At 33.6% G+C, this 13,369-nt stretch overlaps 1 long non-coding RNA gene across 1 annotated transcript; it reads left to right on the top strand.

Moving 5' to 3' along the window:
- Positions 1-857: 857 nt before the first annotated feature.
- LOC141338705 (uncharacterized) lies at positions 858-1,438 on the top strand. Its single transcript, XR_012355875.1, has 2 exons — positions 858-922; positions 1,107-1,438. It is a non-coding gene; the product is annotated as an uncharacterized lncRNA (long non-coding RNA).
- The last annotated feature ends 11,931 nt before the right edge of the window (positions 1,439-13,369 follow it).

The following is a 13,369-nucleotide window of genomic DNA, read 5'->3' as shown; positions in this document are numbered from 1 at the left end:
AAACTCCGCCCTTTATGGTCAGGGCGTTTATGAGCTCCTTCACTTAGGGAGCTAAGTGTAGTAGGCTTCCTCTAGGCCTCCACGCTTGAGAGTTGTGTGCACAGGTAGCCGGGCTAGCCGTGGCAGGTCACTGGGCCCCAGCGACTCTCGCTGATGCAGGGGTGATTTCCTTCTTGACTCCTCATTCAGTCAGTTTGATCACCTATCCCTCGGCATGGCGGAGTTGGTATAAGCGTTCCCAAAGTGTCCTGAACCAGGACGCAGCGTAGAGTTCCCTCCGGAAGGGAACGTCTCGGGTTACGTATGTAACCTTAGTTCCCTGAGGACAGGGAACGAGACGCTGCGTCTCAGGGCCATGCCTCGGGCCCTGCACAGACCTCCGTCCGACAAAAAGATGGTGTTGTGCTCTCAGGCACCTGCTTTTATACTAGCAGGCGCCTGTTGATGATGTCATAGGCTGGCGCCGGACAGTGTCAAGTTCACTGTCGTTGTTCTATAGCTTGTTTCAGAACCGGTCATGCTGAAGGCAGTTCCCAAAGTGTCCTGAACCAGGACGCAGCGTCTCGTTCCCTGTCCTCAGGGAACTAAGGTTACATACGTAACCCGAGATGTTTTGTTTGTTTGTTTGTTTTAAGGCAAAATCAGATTTTTATTTGTTCCTTGTTGTTTGTTATGTATGGTGTACATTCATTAGCATGTTCAATGGATTTAAAACACAATATTGTTTTAGAAATACCTATGCAAGATCACGCAAATGTAACTTTTTAACTGATTTTTGTTTTCTCTTTCTCTCTTCTGTTCCACATTACAGTGTAGCTGGAGATCCATTGACAAGAGTCCCTAAGCGACTTCAAACACCAAAAGATGATAAATGCTGTATGTCATAGTTTGAAATCATGATGAGAGGAGCAGGAAACATCAGGTGAGGATCCTCAGAAGGGCTTCAATACTGTGTCTATGAGGAGAAAGAAATCAATGTTATAGTGCAAATGTGTAAAGTCTCAGTCTTTTCAATAAAGTAATGCAGCTTATGTTTTAGAAACAAGTGGTATTGCATAATTAATGTTGCTTTAGCGTTCAAGCAAATTGTTTTGTTTTATTTAAAGGTGAAACAGAGGGGGAAGAAGCTCAGATGAGTCTGTCTGACTCTTCAGTTTAAAGGCTACAAATGTAATCATAATGTGATTGTCAAGTGCAGCACTTCAATGTGTCAAAAGCAAGTCTATAATGAGAAATGTCCATATTACTTTGAACATTTACTTGATCTCTCTTACATTTTATACACATTGCTATTCAATTTAATTTGAGAATAAGTTAGTTATGTGTCTGCATTGAACTGACTGACAGCTTCAGTGATTATAAATGTTGTGCTCTTTACTTGCTGTCTGTGTGATAAATATTTGTGATTGGAATAAAAATGACAGAAGTTTCTTTTTTATTAGACTGTGCCTTTTCCTACATACATTATTTTTTAATGTTATAATAGCGCTGCTGGTTATTGTGGTAGTTTAATATATTTTAAGATTTAAAATTTAGTGATAAAATCTTTTACTCCCTATACAAGTATAAAAAGCAAAAATGATCTGAAATCAAAATGTCTTTATTAGGGTTTGGAATTCAGTGGCATCTCTTCACAAAGGAAGACTGTCATTGAATTCCAAAACCTAATAAAGACATTTTGCTTTTGGATTATTGGTGTCTAATTATGCTGCTTAATTAGGATTACAAATTATTAGCATCTCTATATGTCAATAGATTAAAACCATGTTTGGAAGAAATCATATCTGTCACCCAAATGAGATTTATGAAAGGAAGATATATGTATTTAGATTTATTTGACTGTTGTTAGACCTTTTAAACAATTCAGAACTAGTGAACGACGAAGTTCTTATTTTGTTTTAAGATTTTCAGAAGGTGTTTGATACCGTTGAGCATGATTTCATGTTTCAATCATTTTGGTTTTAGCCCAGCCTTTACAAATATGATGCACACATTTTACAATAATTTATCAAATAATCTTCTCTGTCATTTTAAATTTTCATAAGCTTTGGATGTGTGAAAATTAGTCTACAAGCTATTTTCCCCCCATTTTTGTGTTATTTGGAATAATCATCAGATATTGTTCAAAAACAGGACTATTTGTTTTGATTGACTGTTTTAACATCTTTTTTCTCTGATTATCCCTTTCTTTTTGTTAGCTCTGGTCAGATATAAATAAATATGCAATTCCTAACGAAGTAAGCACTTCACTTTTAAAATAGTTCATGGATGATCTGTAGTAGTAGAATGAAGAACTTTTCCTTCTAAATGTTGTAGCACAGCGTTTAATTTCTGCACAGTATGTACACATACACACACGCCTATCTCTCTCTATGTGTTTTAAAGAGTGATCTAAATGATCTGAAGGGATTACCATACTATTTGCTAACAGTACATGGCAATATATTTGTAGCGAGAGAAGGACTCTCTGTCTGAGATGAGTCTCTCAGAGAAACAGAGGTAAGTCTAAGTCTGTTTTATGGATTGATTTTAAACTACAAGTTTAAGGTTTGTCTTGAAAAGAATACAACCTTTTCAGCAATGAGTGTTTTCTCTTAGAATTGCCATGTCAAATGATGTGCAAAACAATGTTTTTGGATTGTCCCTGGTTAAAAACGGTTTGAAACCACTGTTAACATTTTCCTGTAAATTTTACAGTAAAATACTAGCAGCAGGGTTGCCAGCTACTTACTGTAATTCTTACAGCAGCATTGCTGTAATTTAATTTACCGCATTAACCTGGATTTCCTGATTACAGAAAATAATTCTATTTTTTACAATGCTGTGTTTTTTGTTTCTGTTTTTTGAAGCTAAACTGCTTTAATTTGTGTATTCTATACATGCAGGATATATTTTTGAAACTGGCAATTGAACCATTAATTTACTGCATATTTAAACAATATGAACCTGCATAAAGAGCTGTATAGTGTGAAACATATAGTGCACCTATCATTTTTAAAAAGAAAATAAATAATACTAATAATTTGACACTCTTAATCTTGAAAAACATGTCCAGTTTTATTTAACATATAGTGCTCAAATTTGCATCAAGGAAATGTCATGATTGTCATAATTAAATGGTTCTGAATACCACAAAGACAGTCATGAATTTTCACAACTTCATGAACAGTCCGACATGACCAAACAACAAGGCCCCAAGTGAGTCCAACCGAACTTCTGATCAAAAAAGGACAACAGCTCAGCTCCAGATGCTGTCCCATATTGAAAAGAACAAAGAGGACAATACATTAGATACTTTACAAAACAATGATACAATCAGTTACAGACAGAGGGATGACAGATACAGTCAAAGACCGATAGAGAGTTAAAAAAGATCAATATGATTTTTAATGCTCTTTAAAAAAGACCTTGTATGCTCATCAAGGCTGCATTTATTCAAACAAAAATACAGGAAAAAACTCTAATATTGTGAAATATTATAATTTAAAATAGGTTTTCTATTTTACTTTCACATATAAATGATTTCTGTGATGCAAAGCTGAATGTTCAGCATCATTACACCAGTGTTGCATGATCTTTCAGAGATCCTTCTCATTTATTATCAATATACTGATTTATTGTCAATGTTGACAATACTTGTGATACGTTTTCAGGATTCTTGGATGAATAAATTTAAAATATAATCTTATCTAAGAATTAAAGTCTTCACAACCACTTTCAATTTAACACACACTTGTTGGATAAAAGTACTACAAAAAAAAAAAAAAATCCTGAAAAAAGTATCACAGGTTCAAAAAAATAAGCAGCACAACTGTTTCTTATATTGATAATAAATCATCATATTACAATGTTTTCTGAAGGATCATGTGACACTAATGAGAAGACTAGAGTAATGATGCTGGGAATTCAAAAATGTATCACATTTTGAAGTAAATTAAAATAGAAAAAAAATATTTTAAATTGTAATAATATTTCAAAACATAAGCTTTTTTCTATATTTTTGATCAATTAAAAGCCTTGACGAGCAGAAGAGACTTCTTTCAAAGACAAAAAATCTTACTGATCCCAAACTTTTGAACAGCAGTGTAAATAATAAAATAATATAATGAAAGGAAAAGGGAGATCTTTGTGTGTAATTCCGATGAAAATCCTTGACTTCGCAAAGAAGAGTGGCAACTTAGGTTCACTTCAACCGGTTTCTTCTGTACTATTTGTCCTGTCGATTTAGATGCCACTTTTCCTTTCCACTTCTTTGTTCCTCTCTCAGAATAAATACAAAACAGTCAGGAAGCAGACAATATGTAAATTCAAATGTTTAGCTTTTGAGACATCTGAATCCTTCTCCCAAAAAAAAAAAAAAAATCGTCTTTCTTCTGGAGTTGAGAAACAGCTTCTAACATATCTACATGTAAATGCAGGTACTCAGATTGTAAGAATTCAACTACCTTTAAAGGAACTCCAAAACTCTGTCTATCTCCTCCAGATTTAATATGTAATATGCTGCGAACAGGCCAGACAGGAAGACAAAAAGTGAATTAGAAAATTACCAAAGGTCCTCACACATCTCGCTACTTACGTTAACCGCTTTAACAGCACTGTTCAGAGTTTACGGGACACACACATCCTCCGTAAGTTTAAAGAAGGGCATTTACCATTTGGTGATTTTTGTAAACAGGAGTCAAAATTGTTTTGAACCCAAGTTTTACACGTTTTATTTTTTTATCTGTTTTGCAAGTTTGTTTTAAGTGATACAATGATTTTGTTTATGGCATGTGATACTGCTTTATTGGCGATAGATAATATATATATATACCATATACAAAGAAAATACATGTCTATTGTACTGAATTTAAGACTGTTTCCCATAAAGAAAGTAAAGATCTTTTATGAATCTTACTGAACAATCATAAAGCTGTTAAGACATCGTTGCTGCTGAAAAAGATACTGTGCTGTATGTATTTTCTTGTATATATTTATTTATTGTATTGGATGAAAAATCTTTGTTTTCATTGTTTCATTGGTTTGTGTTTATGTCTCTGAAAAAAAAGACAGTTTATTTCAGTCTTGTCCAGTTGGTGGCGGTGATGCACTAAAGCTGTATGACAAACTTCAAGATCGGATCATGAAACAAACAACGCTGTGAAAGATCACGCAGGTACTGAGCCCCTTACGTTACAAACAGGGTCCGAAATTAACACTCGCCACTCGCCAAATGCGAGCAAATTCTCTGTCTGGCGAGTTAAATTTAAAGCGCCATCCTCCACATGGCGAGTAAATCTTTTCACCAGTAATGTTAATCAGTATCAGTCTCATGGATCTCTGTGATGCTCCCCCGATCGGGCCAGTGCTGCCTTGTCACTAAAGTTTAATTTGCCGTGCGCAAATAGTCTAATGGTGCGTTCACACCGAAAGCCAAGCGAATATGCGCATCGCGTCACTCGCTGTAGTTTTTCCCGTCAATAACGCGAATAACAAGAAGGCGCGATCATCATCAACCATAGCAGAGATAAATGCGATCGCTGCTTTGTACTAATTGTGTAAGTCCTAAATACACCAGAAAGCCAAATGCCGACGTGTCTGGGTTCACAGCACAGTAATGTATCACAAATATATCTCAAGAATTCTTCTATAAACAAAGTGTAGAGAGAGTGTAAATAAGAGATTGATCTTGCGGTACAGAGAGCGTCGTTGATTATAATAGAGCTTTGTGATATCGGAAACTAAGATGAGTGACAGCTTTTAATATTTTTTATAGGAGTTTGTGTATGAGATATTGATTTAATACAGCAGTTAAATAAACAAGAAGTTATTATTAAGTGACTTACATTGTCTGACAATAACACTATGGCTGATTTTCCGTCGTCGAAATTATTCTGGACCAAGTCACACTGCTGTGTTTGATTGTAGATGCGCAACGGCTCTGAACATGTGTTTTTAAACGAATCTAGTGAAATGATTCAATTTTCCATTCATAAAGAGAGTCACTTGCTTTATTCTTGAATGAACCATGCATTCAAACGTGCATTTCAGTTTCGTGCCGCCACCTGCTGGCATATATTTTAATTGAAGGAAATCCTAAATACTTCTTTAATCCTTTAAATTATCAATTGTATTTAAAGAAAAGTTATGCTGAATAAAAAGTGTATGTATAGTTATATTTGGCTTTTGACACATTTAAAATATGTGGCTAAGAAATAAATATTAACTTTTTTTTTCTTTTTGGTGGGGCCAGTAAAAATTTTGGCAGGGCAAGTAAAATCTGAACCACTGGCCTGATCGGGCCAGTAGAAAAATTCCTTAGCTTTGAACCCTGCTGTGGCACAAAGACTGCGTCAGAAGTAGGAGGCCAGATTTCATGGACAAAGAAAACAAGTAGTCTAACTAGATCAGATAGTTTGTTAAAAACATTTCAAAGTTATAATAAAAAATCTAAAATGATCTAAAATCTAAAATCTAAAATCTAAAGTGTCCGGAGCACACATAATATACAGAATAACGTGCTTTGGATATATCTGTGTTAAATCGTTCTGAATTTTGGCAGGTAAAAAATAAGCTTGGCCGGTGGATTTTTTAATCCACAGGCCAACTTGGCCGGTGTGTCAAAAACTTAATTTCGGTCCCTGGTTACAAACCTGTAGAAGAAAAATAATTAATCGCTTTAGCAATCCGTTCCCACGGGTTTGTAAACTGTACTCACGGATTTGTGGCCCCGCCCCCAAATTCAACCAGGGATGCATTGTATGGCGTTTATTAAACTTTATTTCTCATAGTAGCCTAAATGAGACCATGGGACACTGACAAAACAGAGTTTTTAGCTTTATTTTATATTAATCACCAACAGATTAGCTGTTAAAACACCACACCTGTGTTTTATCCTATTGGTTATTAATGTAAAATAAACGCTAAAAAGAAGACTGTTTTGTAAGTGCGGATCATGGTACCAAAATAAAATAATAAGTGAAGAGCGCTGCTTTGTTTTATTTAATAATATTTTTCAAACTATAAAATTATTTAAAAAAAAAACTATAAGAAAAAAAAACGAGTTTTGGAGAGGAGAGGGTAAAAAGCAATACAAAACAAATAATGTGCATAATGCTGTAAAAAAATATACTTTTTTAGAAGTGAAAATCATATCTTTAAAATGATTAGCAACTATTTTTACACTCAGCCTTTAAGATGATTAAATATCAAACTATTAAAACGGTATACATTTGCACCTGAAGAACATTTTGAAATGAAAGGTTCAAAATAGTCTTTAAGCTGAAAAAGGCTGATTTGTTTTTTGTTGCATCTTCATTGTTGTTTTTTTAAGAAGTCGTTATTCTTCCACATAGTCTTTGTTTTACTAAAATGCATATAGATAGATAAGATGATCTGTCATGTAGGATTGCCTCTGATCCATCTTCACTTTTATTTACTTGAGATTGAGATGCTTGTTAATAAAGACTTCCACTTTTACTTTACAGTTGTCTGTTGAATTTTCTTACAGCTCGAATAATTTCATACTTTTACTTAAATCTAAAATGTTAAATGTTTTATTCATAACTAAATGTTTTAAATGCTTAATAAACTATTTTCAGTGCACACCTAACTCTCTGTCTGCATCAGTCACTGATATTTAGTTTGATACGTTGTTTTGTATATATTTTGCCATTTTAAATCGAATTGGCGCGTTTTTAATGATCCACGATCCAACGTCATCACTCGCGTGCGCTTTAGTGTGGCATTTTCTGAGGCGAGCAGTTTACGATATTTATTGTAAAATACACTTTAGTTTAATCGAAATTTTCTCGAGATCTGAATTATTTTTTATCCGTCTCAGTGCTATTTGTGTAGCTACTAACACTTATAGGTATCTAAAGAAGGCTTTTGAAGGTAAGAGGGAACTTCAAAAACGAAGTATATTTAGATTAATATAGACAAAACATAATCTCTGATAAAGATAGTTGTCAGTATCTTTTATATTTGTGTTATTTTTTCTGTATCATTTTAAGAATAGAGCACTTTCATCAAATATTCTGACTCAAACAATCAGTTTTTACCAGCAAACACTCAGAATAAAGTGAGATTATCTGCTGCTGATCCTGAATGGCTTGTTTAATGAGTGTTTATAGTCTGAGGCTCATCAATATTAATAGAGCTGCTGAAAATCCTCTGTTTCATGATAATAGCTCCTGTTTTCACCTCATCTTTTATGCTGATCTTCTGTTAACTGTCAATTAAAGTTTATTGCATTCTTATCATCAGACCTAAACTATACAGTCACTATTATGATATCTACAAGACATAATTTATTTCATTAGCCTGTGTTAAACTATGTTTAATAGGCTATAAAACACAAAACTAAATAATAATTATACTAACAATAACACTAATAATAATAACTTTTCTAAAGAAAAGTTCAAAATGTTCTGGTTCTAAAGCTGATTAATATTTATTTTTTTTATTTGATCCTTACTGGTGTTTTTAAAACAACTAGTTATTCTAACAATTTATTTTAGGAAATGCAAACATAAGATATACTGTTTTTCCACTTTGCAACTGCCTGCTTCTTCACTTTTATTGTCTTGAAATGCTTTTTCTAGTCAGTCAATAAAGAGAGATATCTGTCTCATTCGTTTCCACCTATACTTTTTATATTGCTTTAAGTACTAAAGTTTTACTGCCCATATTTATTGTCTGCTGATTCGTCTTGCATCACAAATTAATAAATTCAAATATGTATTTATATCTAAAATATGTTAAATATTATGATTACTTTTTGGGTTTTCCATATTTAAATGTCTTGATAACATGATTTTACACCACACCTCGCTGTCTGTCTGTTTGCATCACTAACTGTTTTACCATCATTTGGCTTGTTATGTAGTTCTATATTATGTTTTGCCGTTTTAATCAGAATTTGGCGCGTTTTTGATCACCGTTGGTTTCTCCTCTTGGTGATGATGTCATCATCATTCGCGGCTTCAGCTGGAGTTTTCTGAGGTGAGCAGTTCACTCTTTCACTTAATTGCAAACACGGTTTGTTTGAGCAACACTTTTACAGGGTTATTTCTAAATTAATTTGATCAAGTCCGGTGCTATTTGTGTGCCTGCTAACACTTATGTTCGATGGTTTTTACCATTTGATTGTTTCTAAAATGGGAAGAGCTAACTAGCTGTTGAATGAAGTAATAAAACGAACTATATTTAGATGCATATGGACAAATCACAATTTTTAAAAAGTTGGGTTTCTACCAGCAAACACTCAGAATAAAGTGAAATGATCTGCTGCTGATCCTGAATGGCTTGTTTAATGAGTGTTTATAGTCTGAGGCTCATCAATATTAATAGAGCTGCTAAAAATCCTGGTTATTTCATGTCAAGATGCCCTTTTCACCTCATTCATTATGCTGATGAATTAATATCCGTAAATTGTTACATTAAGCTCATTTTATTGGTGTGGTGACACGATCAGTTATTGTGACATTACAATATAACTGCAGTTATTTCATTAATCTGTAAACCGTGTTTCATACAATGCACGAAACTAAAACAAACAAAAATGTTAAAGTTAACTAGCAAATTATTATCATTTATCTTTTAAATGTGTTTTTCATTGTATATATTTATTTGCCTATATATTAATGAATTATGGGTAAAGATAGAATTTGTGTGAATTATAAAACACTTCAGTTTACTTTAATAGATAAATGGTTAGAGAAAAACAAATCCTCAAAATGTGTGAATTGGTGCAAAAACATAAACTCAGTTCTCAGATTTATCTTAATTTTTTTTTAATGTCTCACATAAGGTTTTTAGTCACGTGGTCAAAGGAAGCGATAAATGAAGATTGTAAATGTTGCTCTGTCTCTTTTTCTTCACTGGCGCTATCTTTTCTCTCTGGCTCTCTTCTTGAGCTTTGCTTCCAGGTTTTGTGCTAAATAGTCTTGATTCAACATCTGCATTGAAGGGCTATTAATTGCAATGCAAAACAATGCAGTCACATAATAATACCAGGTTTACACCATTGTGCTTTTAAAGTTTCTTTAGTCATTGAACTGCTGTAGTGAAACCAAAGATATTTAGTCAATATTCAGTGGATTTTCATTAAAATGTATTCAATTGGTTGACAAGTTAGCATTTTATATTAACTTAAGGTTAAAATTAACCAATTACAAGGTTTTTAGTAAATTAAATGTCCATCTGAGAGTCTGTCAGAACTGTAGGATTATTGTATTGGCCAGGGGTCCCCCAACTTTTTTTCTCTACACTTAAATGGGGGGCTGGGTCGGTTTATAAAATAAAATTTAGTGGGCCATACGGACTACTAGTATTATTATTATTTTATTATGATTTTATCTGTATTTATTATACCTTTTAATGCTAGAATATTTTATTATTTTGTTATGCACCACACAGACAAATGATCATTTCTTTTCAAAAGATATACAGGTGCATCTCAATAAATTAGAATGTCATGGAAAAGTAGATTTATTTGAGTAATTCAACTCAAATTCTGAAACGTGTGTAATAAAGAAATTGAATGCACACAGACTGAATTAGTTTTTGAAGTCTTTAGTTCTTTTAATTGTTATGATTTGGCTCACATTTAGCAAAATCTCAACAAACTAGAATATGGTGATATGCCAATCAGCAAATCAACTCAAAACACCTGCAAAGTTTCCTGAGCTGTCAAAATGGTCTCTCAGTGTGGTTCACTAGGCTACACAATTATAAAGACTGCTGATCTGACAGTTGTCCACAAGACAATCAGTAGCCGCTTTTCCACTGTCGAGCCAGTAGCCTCGCTGCGCAAACCTAAAGCCCGCCTTTTACACACCTCCTTGAATCAAATGTCACGGAACCCCTCCTCTTTCAGCGGGGAGATTGAAAGTAAGCCACCATAGTGTGATCATCGAACGAACAAAATGGAGAGAGCAGAAGCGGCCGTTTGTTTACTCCTTTTGGTGTTTTCTTGGTGGAAGATGAGGCAGCGAAAAGATGCGAAGACGGAGGCTCAGCGGCATTTACGGCGAAAGCTTATGTTAGCTGCAAGGCGAAAAAGATCAATACAGCGACGTGGAAGCCGGATACAGCGAATGCAGAAAAGCCTTGTAATGTTGGTGATGTCTGTTCTGATGCAAGAAGTGCTCTGCAACAGTTGTTTATGCAGCAGCAATATTTGTAATATTATATTAATAAATCACTTGAAAACAAGCTTTGTTTTTATGACCTACACAATCTTTCGTCTAACTTGGTATTACATCAAACAAAATGTTGCATATTATCTACACACTACTGCAAAAAATAACTACACAGTTGTACTTCTAGTATAATTTTTTTATGCCTTTATTTAGGTACAGATACAGGTACAGTGTGTTGGTGAGTTTTTGTGGGGTTTTTTGGACGATGTAAATAAACTTATACATCAGATCTCATTTTTATATGACCTTTTTTGCATTTGTCCAAATTTAAATAAGAGTAGATACTCATCAGACATGCATTTAAATAATGTTTTCTTCACATAGTAGTCTGTAACAACAGTTAATAGTGTAACTATTAAAGAATAGGGCCTTATTTACACAGGACACAAAAGGTGCCCCATCAGATAACCATTTACGTGATGTGCCCATCAAAACTGCATTTCCATATCAATATCTGCCTAATGTAAGTGTATTCTCTGGGCACCGCTTTATCCATTGTGCGTTTTTATGGCTTTGAGTGCCTTGGTTTGATATCCGTGGTTGTTTCAGTGTTTGCCCAAAAGCTTAGAGAAATTAATGGAAATCCATCTTAATACTTTTTCATGTGATTTTATAGTTGTTTCGCTTTATTTACTTTAGATTATGTATGGTTTCCAAAGAAAAAAATGTTTTTGCTACTTTACGTTTTTAAATGCTATATTTCCACAAGCCAGAAACTGTAAAGATTGGCGTTAGTGTTGTGTTGAAAAATATATTTTAATCATGTTAGTGTGAGAGGAGCTTTTTTTTTCCAGTAAAGCATTTTTATAATTTCAGCATACAGCCATATTAATAATACACTGTATTTCTAATGGGAACACAAACTTACAATAATAATATAGCCTATACTAAGAATAAAGTTAGATGATCTGCTGCTAATCCTGTTGGCTTGCTTAAGGAGTCTGAGGCTCAATATTATCAGATATTATCATTAAATGCTGAAAGTCCTATTTCCTGTTAATAGATCCTGTTTTCACCTCATTCATTATGCTGATGACTTCTTATCTGTAAATTGCCACATTAAGCTCAATTTATTGCTGTCAACAGACTTAAGCAAATGAGAAATAAATGACATTACAAGATATAGCTAACAGCATTTATTTATTGAATCAGTGATAAACTGTTAAGACTAAAACATACAAAAATAAATTATTCCATTAAACTCCATTGGCAGTTTATTTGTACTTTGCACTTTGTAAAAATATGTTTCTATGTTTATTCTTTTTTTTCTTACATTGTTTATATTTGGTAATTGTATGGGGTTTTCCCCTATATTTGTTTTCTTGTGCATATAAATTAATAAGAGGTAATATAAATGCGTAAATCTAAATGTGTAAATGAAAACACAAAGAGATATAAGTTGTGAATTAGTATAAAAGCTTTGTGGTTAATTAAGTAACGTCACTAGATGGATAAATGGGTGAACATTATTATTTAAAATGTGTAAAATATTACACAGATAGTTTGCGATAACAGATTTATCTTTAATTGTTGCAGATCTGCTCCTCCTTCAGTGAAGCTCCTCCCACAACAACTACATCTTCAGTGAAGCTCCTCCCACTGCAGTTCATCAATAAATACTGGAATATTCCCATCAGCTCACAAGTGAAGACCAGCATCAGAAAGAAGTGAAATCTGCAGAGACAGAGTTTATTGAAGGACAGTGAGAACATGAGAGATCCAGATCCCTGCAGAATGAAACACACTGAAGAACAAACAGGTTGGTGATTATTCTTGATCCTTCATCAGTGAGGCTGAAAAAAATACATGTTAAAAAAGTTAATCAGGTTTAGTGTTTATAGTAAGAAAAAAGCAATGAGGCTGAAGAACAATGCAGATATAAAGCCTCAGATTTAGTGGTTGTGAAAACACATAGTTAAATAATATAGGGGAGACTTCTGTGCATGTGCATGTTTGGGATGTAGCTTTTAATGATAAGCCTTTTGTTTTTGTAATCAGGCTTTGAAAAATTAACATCAGCATTTGGATTTAGATTTATTGACCAATATTTGATTTATTGGCTTCCGTATATAAAGAATTATGTGCATCAGCCAAAATGTTCATGTTGTTGCATTGCTACTAGAAAGAGTTCATTTGGCATGGCCATTTAAGAAATGCTTTTTTATGTTTTTCATAAAAAGGAG

The sequence above is a fragment of the Garra rufa genome, chromosome 7, assembly GCF_049309525.1.
Source record: "Garra rufa chromosome 7, GarRuf1.0, whole genome shotgun sequence".
NCBI classification, from domain to species: Eukaryota; Metazoa; Chordata; class Actinopteri; order Cypriniformes; family Cyprinidae; genus Garra; species Garra rufa.
The sequence above is the reverse complement of the archived record's forward strand: the minus strand, read 5'-3'. Positions and strand labels throughout refer to the sequence as shown.